The sequence below is a fragment of the Lichenostomus cassidix genome, chromosome 2 (assembly GCF_008360975.1).
Source record: "Lichenostomus cassidix isolate B80296 chromosome 2, HeHo_3.0, whole genome shotgun sequence".
NCBI classification, from domain to species: domain Eukaryota; kingdom Metazoa; phylum Chordata; class Aves; order Passeriformes; family Meliphagidae; genus Lichenostomus; species Lichenostomus cassidix.
In genome coordinates, this window is record NC_139482.1 from 39,057,588 (window position 1) to 39,075,737 (window position 18,150).

At 41.5% G+C, this 18,150-nt stretch overlaps 1 protein-coding gene across 5 annotated transcripts in view; it reads left to right on the forward strand.

Moving 5' to 3' along the window:
- LRRC3B (leucine rich repeat containing 3B) overlaps window positions 1-18,150 on the forward strand; it is a 45,392-nt gene that overhangs the window by 14,477 nt on the left and 12,765 nt on the right. Inside the window, exon 1 of one of the 5 annotated variants that reach the window (XM_085051141.1) lies at window positions 8,394-8,527. The exons of 3 other annotated variants lie outside the window; for them this stretch is intronic. The gene's annotated coding sequence lies outside the window, so the exon portion shown is untranslated. Of the gene's footprint in view, window positions 1-8,393; window positions 8,528-10,697; window positions 10,842-18,150 lie in introns of those variants that run through there. One more of the 5 variants, XM_085051140.1, reaches the window with a different exon arrangement.

The window sequence follows — 18,150 nt, forward strand, 5'->3', positions numbered from 1 at the left end:
AGAATAGAATAAAAAGTTACAATTCTGTAGTACAGCATCTTCACATTTTTATTCTGTGCTTCCTATATTCAAGGGATTTCCTAGCAAGAATAGAAACATCTGCAATAGCAGCTCCTATTTATGTTAATCTTTTCCAATCAGCATGCAGCCTGAAATAATTACAATAAATGCACTGTCTGCTCCAAACACTCACAACTTCCATTTATTTCAGGCTTCTTTGCTTCACAAGTCTGAGAACATAATCCTTCATTCTGCTCTGCTTCATCTCCTTTGCATGAATGTATCCAACAATATCTTTTGTGAGCTTCATTAACAATGGTCATGCCATAATAAATTACATAAATTGAGAAGTTTTTAATTAAATAAGTTAACAAAACAGCCCCACAAAGCATAATAAATTTAATTTGATAACATTTTCCTGTAATAATTTGCACACGAGGTGTGTAATGAAGTTGGCCAGAGTAAAATCTGTAATCTGAAGGTTTTTAGACTTCATAGCTGCAGAAATACTTTCCTTTCTTTTTAAAAAAGGTATTTTTAAAAGATCATGTGCTAAACATACCTTGTCATGCAAAAGATTATGCAGACTTGGCAGAAAAACAGTAGTTACTGACAAAGACATGACTAAGATTATGTTTGAACAGAAGAAGACACATCTTCCAGTCTATTTGTCCCAGAACCTAGTCAGGGTCATTTTCTCCAACTTGGCAGTGGTGCTTTGGCCTTGCTTGTTTTCGGGTTTGTTTTGGTACTGGGCAGAAGTGACAGGAATTTTTGGTCAAATTGGCCAATGTATGTGGTATAAAGAGCACATTCAGAGCTGAGTCTCCTTGCTGGTGCTGTGTGCATTTAGCTGGGCTGCTTGCCCAGGTATGTGGGAAGGAAAAGTAAGATCACCCTTGGCTCGTGTGTGGAATGCTGTGGAGTGACTTCTCAGGTGCCTCTGCAGCTAACAGCATCTGTCTTTCCTTTCTCTTTCCTGGACTTGCATCCAGAAATATTAAGACTGTTGTCCCCTGCCTCCTACTCTCTTACACAACCCAGCCAGTCTGATTTCACTTGGGCAATTCTCCCATTGAAGGAATTTGGTTAAAAAATAAGAACTTTGCTTTTCCTTTATATACAGGATATGCAGCTTCATGACAGGAAATGATGCTCTGATTTTTGATGGTGAGACCACAGAGGGATTAAACAAAAAACAGTGGTAGAGGACACAGAAAGGAAATCTTTAAAATTATGAATATTGGTTTGTGTTTTTCCCAAACTCTCTTCAGTCACAGAGAGCAGTGCAAAGAGAGTATGCTGGTACATCACGTTCACTGCTTTGGTTTGGTGATGCATAAAGTCAGAGTAATGTTTTGTAATTATCTTTCACAAGTGCAAATGAGTGTGCATTGAAGGCTATGAAGAATAGTTACTTGCATTTATTATCTCTGTGAACCATCCTTTCATTTTGATATTTTAATTTAGGGCTGATTTAGAGAGATGACTTTGATGTCAGCATCGTCAGTTTACAGCTTGGGGTGAATCTCTGGTTTTTGGAGCCCACTCACATCATTTACCATCAAACTCTGTAACCAGGGAGTGGGACTTCTGGACATCCTGTGAAAAAACATAGCACTATGTCATTTGATTTGTGTGTGCATATAATTATTCTGCTATCTGCTAGAGATATGTCATGTTTAACCAGGTGAGGTCTGTTGTGAAGATGGAACAGCAGCTTACCTGAGCTGGAGCATAACTCCTATAACTCACCAGAAAAGTCACAAAGTTGTGAGCAGGTGGATCTCTTACAGTTTTCTGACTCACAGGCTACAGTTAATTGTCCACGAGAAGATATTATAAAGCATTTCAGTGTGTCTATATATCCTATCTCTGTTCCTGCCTTTTTACAATCGAGAGTGATGCAGCTGTAATTCTAGAGAAGGTAGGAAGGCATAAAGTTTATGTAGCAGAAGCACATCTATTTTACAGAAAATGTCCCACTTAAATTTTAGGGTTCTACCTGAACAGTTGCCAGACAGCACTCCTAGGCTTGTAGAGTATTGCACAGAAATCATGACTGTACACCTTTGCAGAATTCAAGATGATTTGTAGTATGCATGGTAGTCTGGGGGTGAGGATGGATATGCAGGTCTGGAGAGCAAACCAAGGTGAAAGGAAAGAGTTAATAGGAACAAAAGGTAGTGGGGGGAATTAGTGAGGGAATTATAGGAAGTAAAATACAAAGTGTTGGCTGAGAAAACAGCTCACTGGCAGTCACTCGCTAGGGTGAGAACATTGTATGGTCAAGAAGAGATTCAAGCAGGCCTTCCACAGAGGTTTATGAATCTTCATGTCAAGGACCTTGGGATGAGCAGGAATACACTTTGCCTCCTAAAGTGTTACAAGTTGTATAGCTGAGGCAGAGGAATTTTCTAATAGTATCTGGAAAAGAAGATATTAGAAATTAGGGTCTTGATGACAGGAGTTTGTCAAATTAATGCCTGATGTATTTTCGGAATTATACAATGTGTCATAAGCTAATTTTGTTCCAGGGGAAAAGTGACATCTTCTCCCTTGTGAGTGAGGTTTCCAAAGGGCTGTAAGGCAAGGGGAATGGAAAGCAAAAAGTGAAGTTGTCAGGTGGAGAAGAAAAGCATTGCCTGTGCTATTTAAACAGTATAAATTGGTGTTGCTGTATCCTGCTTCTCAATCCCTTCTGATAGCTCTGTGTGTTTCAGCTGCTAGACATGTTATCCACTTTCAGTCTGTTTCAGGACAGTAGATTTTACCTTGACCTGTGAAGCCAGTCATATCCTTTTGCATAGCAGTGACTTCCCAGGAAGCAGAAACATAAATCTGTACTGTTGCCATTAAATACATACTGTGCCTCAAAGCAGATCTGTTTTTTAACTCACAAGAATGTGTGCAAGAATATTTTGCTGGGCTGCTGAAAATATTTGAGCTGCAGTTTTACGTGGCGTATTCTTGTTTCTTCTGCTTTCAGGATCTGGATAGTTTAGAAAGGAAATGTAGAGTAAATATCTGCAATCCGATATGGTCTTCCCAGAAAAATACTGTTTCTGGCATTCATGTTGGGAAAGAGGAGCCATCCTTTCCAAGACATTCGGTATAGGTATGAAAATGCTCAAAGAGCTGACAGTAATTATTATTCATTGGTGCTGCTTTGCTTCTAGTGCAGTGAACATATTTTTGAAGTAGAATTAAATCCAAGTCTCTCCAGGGGCTGTTGGTATTTCGCTAATGCTAAATTAAAGCATGCCATGTGCTGCGCACTAGAGGTGGTCAGTGGTGGCTTGACAGAACTTAATTGTGTGTGTGGCAGGGGTGCTCTGAGTCACTGCGTGGTAGGTGTGATGCAGCCACAGTCTGGTGGGAAGACAGTCTTTCACAGCCCCTTGTGTTTTCATGAGCAGGAAGGAGACATTCCCAAGCTGCTTTCCATCCTGCCCACAGGTGAGGTGGTCCAGCTCCTGGAGTGGTTATGCTGCATAGCCAATTTTCGTTCCTTCTGCTCGTCACTTATCCCTTTGCTTTTTCAGCTCCCAAGCTGTAAATACTTAAAATGAGAAATAAGCTAATTAGAAGTCATGGAACAGAGATGGAAGCTGAGCTACCTTAAAAAATCAGTGCGTGAAGAAGCAGGTCCAGATTGGAGAAGAAGGGATGTAGTCTGTATAATCTTCAAAATTATCTTCCTATTAAGCTGTTGAATCGTGGGTTTGGCAGTATCGATATAAAAATTTAGTAGTATTCCGTCTTTGGGCCATGCTGGCATATGCTGGGAGGTCTTAAATGGCACTGCCCTGTTTTGAGCATTCATCCTCTTAACACATTTTTGGTATTATTTTTCTTGATGAGGTCCTCCTCATCTTTCTCAGCCAGAAACTTGGAGCGTTTTCACCCTGCCCAGAAGATGCAGGCAGTGCACACAGTATGTTGCAGCATGGCTGGGCTAAAGTGTTAGCAGGAAGAGAACAACCACAATTAAACCTGTGAATGTTGCACCTGAGCCAGCAGAGTCACTGTGTGGAGAAGTTTCCTGAAGAGCTGAGCTGAAGGCCCTATTGCCAGGCTCTCCTGCTTCCCTCTGTCTTTTCCTTCCCTCACTGAGGGCTAAACTAGCTTGGGCAATCATGTACTGGATGTGGATCAGGGCTCCCAGGGGATGGTAGATACACTCTCTGTAGCATGCAGTGACTAAAGGGGAACTTAATGGCATGCAGTGCTCAGTGAGGTGCAGGTGAAGGATTGGGGCAAAATCCCCCTGATGCGCACTGCACCCATAATGATCCTCAGTGCTGCCTTGGAGCAAGGAAGGAGAAGGAGCTGTGGTTGCAACTGAGTGTGGGTGCTGTAGCTGGTTAAGTGGAGACAGAGCAGAAGAGTTCAGGAGGAAAGCAAAACATCTGAAGATTCGTAGGGCTAGCATGATATTTGGGAATTGCTTTGTGGAATGGTGGCATTTTGTTAATTTATTTAGTAATCTGTGATGACAGTAAGCTGAATATTGAACAGCTTAAATCTAAGCAACTGTCATTTCATGCTTTGGTGAAGAGGGAGTGGGTGAGTGAGATAGTAGGGATAAATTGTCAATAGGAGTGAAACCAATATGTGCCACTTTCTCTGAACCTGCCCACCTCTTTTTTTGTATAATATTGAGCAGCTGGGGCTGTGTGCTATCTCAGCTTATCATCACTAATCAGGCTATAAGTCTCTGGGGACATGCTTTGCTCTCAGTTGCTGTGGTGGAAATTTAAACTTCTTACCTAGATTACTTGCATTTAGACCAGCAAAACCACACAAACAGATTTTGAGCCATTTTGTCAAGTGTGGTTCATGGGACATACTCTCATTTTTTGAGAGCATTGTCTTTTTTTTAGTCAAAGAAGGAACCACTTGTACACAAAATGAGAGACCATTTGCAGTATTGCTTTTTTTTCTTCTTCAAGGAAAACTGTACTGCTTTTAGGAGAGTTAATAGAGTTCGCTGGAAATTAATTAAAATTATTTGCTTTGTTTAAAAATGATGTTTTCCTAGTCCATAGTCTTTATGCCTGCCTGTAAGAGCATAGGACACAAGACTTGACCAACTTAGTTACAGAAGTGTATGCTGCGGTAATTGAAGTTCTTCAGCTGTTTCAAACATTTTTCAGGGAGATTTTTCTCCCCTTCCTTGAATTCCATGGAGTTTTTCTCTTAAGTATCCCACTGGAGACCCTATATATGCTTTTTAATGCTGGATTGGGTAGGTCTGTTTATGAGTTGCCGTTCTAGGCTGCTCTCTCCAGAGATGTAATTTAGAACCTGGTGTTTCATGCATTGCTATGCTTACCTTAGTCCGAACCTACCATTCTGTCTTGTTGTTTAACTTTCAGACTGATGACTCATTCCTTTGCTTCATGGGATTGCTGCATGTGATCTTACCCCACTCTGAGATAAGCTTTGGGAGTGAGCTAACAAGAAATGTTTACAGCATTCAGCATAAATCACAGTTCCACAGAGAAACTTTACTGAAAAAAAAAAATGGAAAAGGTTTCGATAACTTGGAGGTGAATCTGTACCTAAGGGACTTAGTCTGTTTTCCCAGGTAACAAGTGATAGGACCTGAGAAGATGGCCTTGTGGCACCAGGGGAGGTTTAGACTGGATATTAAGAAAAGGTTCTTCACTGAAATGGTGTTCAGGCATTGGATCAGGCTGCCAGGGGAGTGGTGGCATCACCATGCCTGGAAGCGTTCAAAAGGCATGTGAATGTGGACATGCTTTAGTGATGTGATGGATGTGGATGTGGCCAGTTGGATTCGATGATCTTAGAGGTCTTTTGCAACTTCAATGATTCCATGATTTTAAAGCAATGTTTTAATAATTTATCTGTTTCATTATGATTCCCTTGAGTCTCAGTATATGCAAGAAGATGCTCTCTGCCCCTTTCCAGCCTTCTTGAGAAGGTGTGCAGAAGCAGGTTGGTGCTTCCATTCAGGAGCAGGGTGTAGCAAAACCACCTGTGGGAATCCATGTAAAAGAAGAAATCTTAGTGGGATGTCCATTGTATTTGCAGGAGTTTTCTGCAGAAGAGCAGTTCCCCGCATGCCATGTCCCCGCATGACTTAGCAGCATCCTGTAGGTGTGAATGCCTGTCTCTGCAGAGCAGGATATGCAAAAGATGAAGAGATAGATGGGTGGTGGAGGTAGACATGGTGACTAACTCTTTATTCCTGGAAGTGCATGCTCCGCGTGGAGGACGACATTAAGTGTGTCCCAGATAGGCTTCTCACACTGTGTCACTGCTGGGGATTAAGCCATTTCCCCCATGGATTCTGTACTTGGCAGAAAGCTCTGCAGGAAGTGGTAGTGTTCCTCCAGATTGAAACATATCAGCACTTGCATAATAGGTTTATTCTTTATTATCCACCTTTCTTTCTCTGTTCTGTGGCACGGGCTTCAGATCCTGCACATGATGATTTTGCTCCTTCTTCCATGTGGTCCTACAACACGGTGAAGGAAGGACGTTCAGACTTGAATTTTTTTCATCTCCCAGAATCTGTCAGTTTTACACTGCCGCTTCACTTTGTTTGCTTCCTGGTATATCTTCTGGTATTTTTATTTAATTTTTAAAAAATCACACATTGAGTTTAGATTGCTACCTTGAAACTGGTTGTTCTTGTTATCTACTAAAAGATAATTAGTGAACTGCAACTGAAAGAATTATTAGGGTGTAATTTAGCCTTTTTGGGGAGGCGGGGGAATTTGCTTACTGCTTTGCTAGGTCTGTGAAGACCACATGGTTTCATTTCTCTAGGTGATTCTGGCTTGTTCATGCTGATTTTGAATGATGAGGGGGAATTTGCAATAAAGACTTGTCATGAAATTTGGGGAGTGAGTACCTTTACACTCAAGGTAAATAAATGATCACTTTCCGTATTTAGGTACAGGTTTTAGCCAGCCTTCTTGGTGACAGTACCCTTTAGAACTAACCTGGTTTATTGTATGCGCAGAGTGCCAGCAGTGAAATGATACCAGGCAATGTTTTTGTGGTTACTTGTTGGTAAGGGACGTCATGGTAGCTAAAGGCAGCATAGAGTTTATGCTGGACATGTTCAACCTGTCTTCCAAATGCTGTATTCATACCCCTTTGCTGCCTGGGAACTGTTTCCACCTAGTAAATGCTTCTTGTGGCCATTTGGAGGGTCTGCATGACCACAGTCCACAACATTTTTCTTCAGCCTGGCTGTCAAACCATGTTTGCACAAGTTAAAAGCTAGGTGGTAAAGGTCAAAACTGGGATTTCTCTACAGTCTGTGTATTAGTTTCCTTCAGAGCACAGGAAAAACACGAAAGAGGAGCATGGACTAATTCTGTTTAACAGCTTGTGCAAAATATATGTAGGAGTGTAAAGAAGAAACTGTCACTACTGAACTGTCAGAAGAAGTAAATGTAAAAAAATGTTTAGAATTTAGGGAGGAAGGAGAAGATCATGTGAACAGATACAATGTGAAGCATCAACTTCTTGTTCAAAAAGGGGAGCTATTCAAAGGCAATTTGGGAAATTTTTGTAGTTTTCAGTGGGCATACTCTGTTGTGTCTTGCTACCAATTAACAAGTCTATAAGTTCTTGGTGCGTGTCACAGTTTTACCACGTACCACTTCCACTTCTGACTAAGGCTAGTGAAATTTGTTTTTACTGAGGATGAGTATCCTCATAGGACATGCATAAAGAGGTTGGCTGATTGTATTCTTCACCTTTTGAGAGAGCTAAAATTTTCATTACAAACAACTTGTAAAAAAGAAAAGAGCATTTCGTTGATAGTGTTACATGAACACAGATTTCTTGTGTGATTTTATATGAAGCAAACAGAAAAAAGCACAGCAGTTTACCCCACGTATTTGGCTTCTATCAGTATAGAAAAATATTTGCTTAAATGAATGTGACTTCCATTTGGTGTTGTAAGGGAAAATATGTTTATACTTCATTTCTTCTCTTTGCCATACTCTTCAACCTTGCTTACTTTATGTAGCCATGCTTGAAGATACCATATTAAGTAGTGTTTTTATGAGTTATCTGGACATTTGAATTTCCTATTCATGGCTCTTTTCCAGAGCTGTAAGTAGTGGTTGCCAGTGCAACTGTGGGCAAGGAGGTGGGCTCCCGTTTTTAGGCTTGGTGCCTGAGGGAGCTTCTCTTCAATGTAAAAAAAGAAGTAGGAATTAAGCTTCTTACCTTGAAGTGTAAAACCAAATTGTTCAGGGCATTTAAAAGGAATTTGTCTGCTACCAGTACTATCAGTACATGAATTTCGAAGGTATTTCTGTTACTGTGAACTTGAAAATTCAGATGGTGATTTGTTCGTTTTTTTTTTTTCCAAGGTGTGAACTGCATGATCCCCGTGATGTAGTTCCTTTGCTTACCTGTGGAGGTTATCTTCACAGATGACTCCCTATGTGGCTTTGGAAGAAATCTGGTGAGCAGAGGTGTCCCCTCCTCACCTGCAGATTATCTGGACCTGTAGAAGTATTAAGCAGAGGTGGTGAGCCTTGCTTCTCCTGTGTCTTGTGGTGCTTGAACTTTCCTTCAGAACTTGGGCTTCTGGGAGGCCCTGGGATTTCTGGGTTAAGCAAATAGCCTGATAGAATGCCAGGAGATGAAAACAGCTATGCTGGTTCTGCTGGAAGATTGTAAGAGAAAGCCATACAGAATCCCTGAGTGAATGCAATGACAGATACCAAGCAGATTCAGGGGCTCTTCATTTGGCAGGCTGGGGACCAGCATAATAAAAGCTTTTTTTCCTTTTCAGACTATAAAACCCGATAGGAGGCTTCAGGGAAAACCTTGGTGGCTTGCTCCTGCAGAGTTGGGGTTTTTTTCCCTTGGCAAATGTCATATCCCTATAGAGGGATGTGAATTGGCCTCAGATGTTCTAAGAGAGTATTGTAAATGCAGGATGGAAAAATGTATTTCCATTTGACTGACATCTAAAATTAAAAACAAAAGGTGGAATTTTAGAAAGCTTGTTCAGTAGGTTTGTTTTGTTTTGAAGCTTTTTAGCTACACTTTGAGGACTGTCTTCTGTAATTTGTGTACAGAAAACAGAATGAAAGTTTGCCCTTGTTTCCTTGCCAGCTTGAGGGTCATTTTGGTCTCCAAAAGAAGTTTTAAAAAAAAGAGGCTCAAATTTTTTTTCTCTCTCTCTCTGTTCATTTGGTCTCTTTAAGGGCAGTGTTTTTAAAGCAGCTTGTATGAGAGTAGACACCCAAGTTAGTGTTTGATGCATTGAATTCAGTTAATCACTTAATTGGTCCATTAGGTTCTTAGGAATTTTTTTACCTAAATATATTGACTGTGTGTGACTTGTTGTCATTTAAAAATCTTCTCCTTTCAGGAGTTTCCAGATAAGTTTATGCATATTTCTTGGGGTATTCTCATGTTACCAATTTAGTAATTCAATTTGTTGGCTTCAGTTACAAAAAGGAATAAATATTTGCAGTTTTGGTCCTTGCTTTTGGATGTTGGTATGAATTATGAAAGAAGAATACTATTTGGATTTAGTGTCACAGAGCAACGCAGTAATTGTGTCGCTTCAATTTTAGTTTGTTAATATAACCATTTCTCAGGAAGTACTGTTCTTGTGGAAGGGAACACAATTTCAATTAATGCTTTACACCATGTTCCTTTCTATTAGTATTTTTAAAACAGAACATCTGTAATTGGATCTGTTTACTTACTGTAGTCATAGTGGAAACTGTACTCAGTGGTAAGATATTTCATAAAATCTAAGTGATAGAAAACATCTACAGCCAAATTCTGGTTTGGGGTATGTGTTTATAATTAACTCCCTGTTGCCAGTGAAGGACCCCATGAAATGCATCTCTTCTTTATGGACAACGCAGATCGTACAGTCATGTGTAACATAAAGAGGAAGTAAAAATGTGCTTCAGTAAGATTTAAGCATTATGCTGCTAAGCCTAGAATTACCTCTGTCTTAAGTTGCTCTGCTTTCCAGTATTTTCTTTTTGAACTGTAGTTCTTTCAGCTGTTCTGTTTAGCTTGATTGGAAGTAATCATGGAATGGCTGAGGCTGGAAAGCATCTCTGGAGATTGCTTAGTCTACTCCCATGCTCAAGCAGGTTGCTGAGATCTCTGTCCGGCAGGATTGGATGGAGATGCCACAACCTCTCTTGGTAGCCTGTTCAAGGTGTGACCACCCTCCCAGTAGGGGGAGGGGAAAAAAAGAAAATTCTTACTTTCAGATGGAATTCACTGTATTTTGATTTGTGTCCATTGCCTTCTGTCCTTTTGCTGGGCACAGCTGGGAAGAGTGTCTTATTGTCTCCCATCAGTTGTTTATACATACTGATGAGACCTGCCATGAGCCTTCTCCAGGCTGAACAGTCCCTGCAATCTCAGCCTCTCCTACATCAGATCTTTCATTTTTTTTATCACCTTTGTGGCCTCTGCTGACTTGTTTCAGTCTATGTTTTGTGTATACCAGGAAGCCCAGGTCTAACCCAGCTCTGTGCAGGTGTCTGACCAGGGCTGAGCAGACGGGGAGGATCACCCTTGCTGGTGATGCTCTTTCTGATGCAGCCCATGATGCTGCTACCCACCCTTTCCCTGAGGGCACACACTTTGTGCCTCTCAGGACCCTGATGTTGCTCTCTCCCTGCTTTCCAGCTGGTCAGGCCCCAGCAAGTAGTGGTGCATGGATTTAGCCATACACAGGTGCAGAACTTGGAATTCCCCTTTGAACTTCATGATGTTCCTGTCAGCATGTTCTCCAGCCAGTGCAGGTCCTTCTGCATGGCAGCACATCCACCTGGTGTGTCAGCTGCTCCCACCAGGTTTGTATTATCAGCCAACTCGCTGGAGATTCTCTCCCACCGTTCAGGTTGATTGTGAAAATGTTAAACATTGGTCCCAGTACTGACCCCGGAGTACTCCACTAGTCATGGGTCTGTAGCTGGACTTTGTGCTGCTGTGCACCGCCTTCTGAGCCAAGCAGTTCAGCCAGTGTTCTCTCCACTTCACCATTTACTTATTTAGTCTGTACTTCATCAGTATGTCAATGAGGATTTTATGGGAGACAGCATCAAAAGCTCTGCTGAAGTCAAGATAAATAACATCCACTTCTCTCTCATCTCAGCAGGATGAGGCAGGCATCTCATTGCAGAAAACTATCAGGTTGGGCAGATGTGATTTCTGCCTTCATAAATCTGTGCTGACTACTCCCAATCATTTAATTTTACTCCATATGCTAAGGAAATTATTCCCAGATTTATTTGCTCATCACTTCCCCAGGGCTGGAGGTTAAACTGACCTGCCTGTAGTTTATGGGATCCTCTTGCTTGAAAACAGGACTGGCTTTTGTGCAGTCTCTGATCACTATGGTATCTTAGAAAGATCATAGGGAAGAGTTTAGAGTAGCCTCCTGTTAACTTCAGCCAGCTCCCTCAGCACTCATGAATGCATCCCCTCTGGATCCATGGGCTTGTGTATGTTCCATGTGGTTAAATGTCCCTTAATTGGATCGTCCTCTGCTGACGACAAGTCTTTGTGGCTCCAGATTTTCTCACTGGTTGCAGGGGCCTGGGATTTCTGAGCATAGAATATTGAAGGAATAAGTTGCTTTTAAATTGATGGCCTTTTTCCTGATGGTAGTCTGTCTTTCCAGATATCAGAGACACATTTAATGTGCTTTAGACACAAACCAGTTCTGTGCAGAGTATATGTATTTAAAAAATTTAGAGTCTCTTAATAGACATGCATTTAAATTAAGCTATTAGTGTCTTTCCACGATGACACTAAAAAGAAGAATTCTGCACAGAGCAGTATGAATTTACCAAAAAGGTGTGAGTTTTTTCTTTGTGCTTCTTTCTTGTGTTGGCTTGGCTGAGTGCTGACTGTGCAGAGATGTGTAACAGGAGTGACTACAGACAGTGCAGCGATTTCTGAGAAGGTTTTCATGTGTCAGAACAACAAGGTGAATTAGTCTGCAGTCACATTCACGTTGACATCGAGAGCTGTCGTCCGTGCCTGAGCAAGGTTGTTTTAAGCTTGCAGGGGTGTAACAGTCCCAATCTACAAGTGTTTGTGTGCAGTTGTCAAATGTGGAAAAAGAAGGAGGAAAAAAAGTGACGCTTTTATTTCCAGCTCAGCAGGAGCCTGACAGCTCCTGAGCTCAGCAGGACCAGAAACTGCTGCTTCTTGGGTGGAGCCATCACTGGGGGAGAAAGGATTCTAGCTCCTGGCTTCTTCTGAGCTCCAAGACCAGCAGCAGCTTGGGCTGATAGGAGTGCAAAGCACAGACCATCCCCTTCCTGCTGAGCATGGGCCACTGACAGGGAGCATAGGTTGGTCATCTCTGCCCCTCCAAAGAGATGCTGGACATCTGCACTGAATGGAGTGAGAGCTGAGGAGCCACCCATCTTCAGCAGTGTTCATCTGCCTTTCCAGCACAGCTCCACCAGATTGAAGTTCAGAGTAACTTTTTAAAAGCCTTTCCAAATCTTAGATTCCTCAAACAGGCAGTGACTCTCAGAGGGTTGTTCAGCTCTCAGGGCTCAGCCTAGCGTCATGTGGGGGTCTGCCAGAGTTGCTCCTCATCCTGCACACAAGCAAGAATTGTTCTGCGTGGTAACTGTGGCACTGCCTCAAAACTAGTAGGAGGCTGCAAGTGTTGCATTAATTATTCCCAAGAGTAGCTGTACCAACTTTTGGGCTGCTTTCTGCTGGCACTGTTACACAAAAAATATTGTTTTCCTCTGCATATCTGCTGTTGTCATCACAACTTGTGAAGTCAGAATTGCAGTGTGTGTGTGTGTGTGTGGCTGTTCATGGCAGACTGTTCATAATACAGCACACATCAGGTGTCTCATCATAAAAACATGGTGCATGATCTCGCCACAGCCATCTGAGCTTCTGCTTCAGATCATTGCTAAGATTCTGAGTGTGAGCCCAGCCAAGCAGCATTCAGTGGGGCCACCTGGTTCACCTGTTCATAGGGAGCTGCAACCTTTAGTGCACCAAAGAAGCACCTTCACTTTGTTTTGAATAGAGCTGACCGAAAGCTCTAAGATGAGGTACTGCTGAAGACAAAGTACCATCTTTATGGAAAGATAGAAAAATGCCAACATTTTTTAAATTTTGTGTTTTGATTGAAATTTTTCATATTTTATAATGTTTTATACATGTTTTAAAATTTTTCAAGTTTTTAAAAATTCATATTTAATAAAAGTTACATTCATAGAATCCAAAAAGAAAACATGTATGTTCAAATAACACTAAAATACCCATTAAAATTTTATTAGCAGTATTGATACAAATGCTATGAGAAATGAGGCAGAAATAAGAAACTACTTAACTGAAAGAATGCCACTCTATAGGGAAAAATATTAAATTTTTTTTTTCCTCTTCATCAAACTTTGAGCCATGTCCTGTTTTAATGAGTAAAGGTAGGATGTAGCATTTTGCCTGGAAAATACTTTGTTAACTTTAAATAAAATACTTCTAAGTATTTTATAACAACGTGTTCTAAATAGAGTCTTTTTTTCCTCTCATTTTACTACTAAAATTGATTCTAAGAGAAGCCTAGTTATTTATTTTGTTATTAATAAATGATTGCCTTACTGAGGCAGATGTTAAAGTCATAGATGGAGAACCAATCATTCATTCTTAATGGAGCTTTTTGTACTGCCATGAAACTAACTTTGTAATATAAAATGATGATGTGGTAGGTTAATATTGTACATGAACTTGTAAGACACCTCCTGGGTTGATGGTTGTCTTGCCCACTTCTCCCTGTTCACAGAGGTCTATGCCAAAGTACATTTCAATGGGCAACTCTGAAGAATTCTAAAGTGGTTATTTGCAAAATGACAGCATTTTGGTGGAAAGAGAAAGGAGAGGTTGTACATCCTAATGAAAAGTAAAGCAGATCCATCATAGTAGATTTTTAGGGCTGTTGAGGCTTATGTCCCAAGGAACCACAGGCTTGCCATAGTGCAGCCATGCTGTGGCTGGCAGCACACACTGATGCCATGGCTGTGTGTCCCTTTCGTGTTCTGGGGACACTTTTGAGTGCAGAGCACCATGAGAGCCCTGGTGGAGCAGTAGGTGTGGCTGTTGCCATTGTAAACACCCTACTGCTGCTCATCTGTCATGGATCAGCTTGAAAATGGGTTGCCAGCACTAGGTTGATTGAGGTTTAACACTGGGATGCTCCTCAGGCTTCCAAAGGTTTTAACTGTAGGATTGCAAGGATGGGCTCTCCTTGCAGCTGGCAAAGATGGAAAATTCGTCATTTTCAGAAAGCATCGTTTTGGGGTGCATGTGAACGAGTGGTGCTGAAAGTGTGTAAAGCACCACTTCATTCCAGAAGCTTAGTGTATTTTGTTGTGTTTGAGCCAGTCTGTTATCCTCACTGTCCAGTGAGGAAGGGCAGGATGGAACTGGAGGATACCTTTGCCTGAGTGAAAGCAGGAAGGGAAGCAGTCAGGAGTGCAGGAGTGCTCAGATCTGAACCAGCTCATGAGGATGGCTGTGTGTTGCCACAGCACTGTGGCACTGCATCTGTGGCAACTAAGGAAAGGAGAATGAGTAAGAGCGTGTTTCCCATGATGGGAAGCATGAGGAAAAAGATGTAAAAATGCTGCTCTCAAGTAATACAGTTTGATTTACTCTTTGTTTTGCTGTTCTTCATAGTGTGTAACCTGGAACTTGATAACAGTGTTGTTTAGGCCACTTGGACTTCTTTGGGTGTTTTGGACTCTTGACTTGTATTCAGGTGTGGGAATGGGATGCATAAGGGGTAAAGGAAAAAGGAGAGCAGTTAATAGGGTGCTTTTCATTATTGACTCTCTTGCTGTGAAGCTTGGAGATGTGTAAAGACTATGGTTTGCTCACCATACCACTGCATTTCTCTCTGCTGTGTTAGTCAATAGAATGTTAATGCTGCCGATGGAGGACTGTTTCATGGTTTGTCATGTAGCTCCCAAAAAGATGGTATAATTTGTAGAATTTGTAAAGGCTTGGTAGTTTCACCGGGCTTCACATTGTAAGGAGTTCACCCATCAGCTTGTGAGCCAATGTGATTTCTCATGTGAAACTCACATCTGGCTTCCTCCCTTCATGGTGAGTGCACAGGCCTGAGAGTAACTTCTGGTTCTTTTTCTTCTTTGCTCTTCCTGCACTTCCATGGGGTCATCTGTCAGCCTCTTCTAGTCTCTGGTGTTTGTCCTCAAATTAGTAGTCCCCCCAGTGAGACAAAGACTTTCTTTGTAGCTGGGCCATCTGTATAAAGAGTCCCTAAATGCTAATGTTTGCTTCTGACAGAGGAAAAAAGTGAGTTGCTTTGCATTCATATGCTTTTATTTGGGGCAAACAAAAAAGGCAAACCAAAGAAACAAAAAAGAGGCAAGTGACAAATGAAGCGAACAGATAAAAATCTCTTAATTTCAAAAGCATATCCATTATTTACTTACATTGCCATTCTATTTCATTACTTCTCCATTACTTTTTTTTTTTTTTTTTTAAGAAATTGTTTCAGGAGAGGAATTAGAAGTCCTGGTTTACCTACCAGTGCCCAGACCATTTTGGGAAAGTGACACAAGTGATGTTTAATGGCAGATAAAGCCACCATCATAGTTATGCTCAGCGCACCTTACCGAGAGTAGCTGTTGCTTGAGGAGAAGCAGAGAAGAAGGAGGGTGTATGTGTGTCATGTGCCAGGCACAGATTCCCTTTGTTTTGGTTTGACTTTTATACATCTTACTAGAAATGCGTGGGTTGCTGACTGGGCAGGGATCGCAGGTGACACACTGGGGCTTGGCACACCAAGGAATACCTGAGGCCACTTGGACTCCTGTACTGAGTGAAAAACTTCAGCTTTATGGCTCTCCTGGAGTCTGACTGAAATAAGACTGGAAGTAAACAACTTATGTGCTAATAGCAGGGTGCCTTAGCGTGCAGGTAGTTTGGAACAGAAGTGAGTACCTTTAAGCGTTGTTTCATGGTGTTGCGCATTTCAGACTGAAAAATGGCCACAAGCTTTATTCCTTTAATATTAACACTTTTTCATTACTCTCTCCCTCCCCCCTCCTGCAAAGTGCTGCACTCATCCATTAGAGTGACTCTTTTTTCCCCTTCACCTGGCGTTTTTCACAGCGTGAGAGACGTGGGTGGCAGGAGGGACAGTCGAGGACACAATGGCACCTCGTCTGTTGCCGAGCGAAGCCAGAGCCCAGGCTGCCGCCGGATAACCTGTTGAGGTAACGTGCAGAGCCCTCAACGATGACAGCATCCCTCCTGCCATTGCTGCTGCTTTCCAGTGACCTACAAGGGGACTGCACCTCTTCCGAGACCTTTTCCCGTTAGGTTTTTCCATCCTCCCTCCTGCTCCTGGATGGCAGAGGCTTTGCAGTGCGGATGTTGTTATCCATCCTTTCCCAACCCTTGCGATCAGCTATTTCCACTGCATTTGCCACCGAGGGCTGTGTGCCAGGATGTTTTAAAATTGGGAAACAAGCAGCAGTGATTCACAGGACTGAATTTGCCCTGCTTTCTCCTGCAATGTGGAAAAATGGTGCTAAAAAGTTGTTTTTTTTAAAAAATCCTATTCTTATATTCTCTTTCGTATTCCAAGTATGTCAACTTTATCTCAGTGCCAGTACCAACTGTAACCAGAGTTAAATTAGCCTTCCTGTTAGCTCTGCTTGGGTTTCACTTTTCAACAAGCCTTAGTAAAATAAATCATGTCCCACATGTCTTTAAATTTCATTATCGTGACCTAACTTAATTTGCTATAAATTATTTCTACCTGAGCTTCTTCAGCTGTGAACTTGCAGCCTCCAGTGTCTTGCTTATTGGATCATTGCCCAGCTAATCAAGATTTTTTTTTTTCCTTCACAACTCCTGCTTTTTGTATCAGCTAGGTCTGCCAAAGTCAACTTGGCTGTATAACCTCAGAGGGGACATACAAAGAGCTGATGTATTCTTGTCTTTAAAATAGGGGTTTTATTGAACCAAGTTTCGGTCTCTTCCTGTTGTGCTCTAGTGCTGCTGATAAAGACCTCTTTTCCCTTAGAATAAATGTGACCTCAAGAGTTCCTTCTTTCCCTTAGAATAAATGTGACCTCAAGAGTTCCTTCTCCTCTTGGAGGTAGCCATTGCAACACTTTGTTTTGGCTCTTCCTTCCTTTTCTTTTCTCCTCAGGAAAAGTGACTGACTGACTGACTGACTGACTGGAAAATCTCTGCACACTCAGTATCGAGCAGCTGTGCCTTGTTTTTGGTTTTTTGCACAGCTAGACTCCATATCTGATAAAGACTGGTGTTTATTTCCACTGAGAAATGCAGATTGTGGGTTGTTTTCTTTTTTAGAGCTGTTCCTTTTATTTAGCAATTGCTGATAAACATTATTTATTTCAGTCTTGAAGGCTTGCTCACATCTCACCAAGCTGATGAGGTGCAAACAGGCTAAAGATTTTTGCAGAGTAAGGGTCAGAGAACCCTTAAAGGATTCCAGCCTGCAACCTGAAGTTGTAATAACAACTTGCTATGGTTGTATGTCCTCAGAAGAGAAACTTATGCAGCAAGTTTTTTATGACTTTGGGAAAGTACTACATGGTTAAAAAAAATTAAATAAATAAATTACCTGACTTCCTAAAAAGCCTTGGGGTAGCTCCAGAGCACTTATTTCAAAATGAAAACATGCTGATTGTTGCTTAGATGTAATACATGTAATTTGCAAAGTTCTTTAATGGCAGCTGAGGGACTGATGTAACTCACCAGCAGATTAAAAAACAGCCAGTTTGTCTAACTTTCATTTGGAGAAAGTGGTAACATGCAGCTGTTTATGATGAACAGTGGAATATTATCTTTCAATGTAGCCTTTCTTTTGAAAACAGACACTCTTGCTTGGTGTCTAGATTCTGGTTTCTAGATTCTAGATGTCTGCTAGAGTAGTTTTATGCTGGATGTTGATACACGATGGTGCCAAGAGCAGTGGGCACAAAAGGCACTGCCCTGGGTACACCGAAGTCTTCTCAGTTCAGACATATTTCAGTCTGACCTAAATTTTTGGGCTCAGTAGGAGATTTACTGGTAAAATGACACGTCATGTGGTAGGCAGGGGGTCAAATTAGATGATCTAAT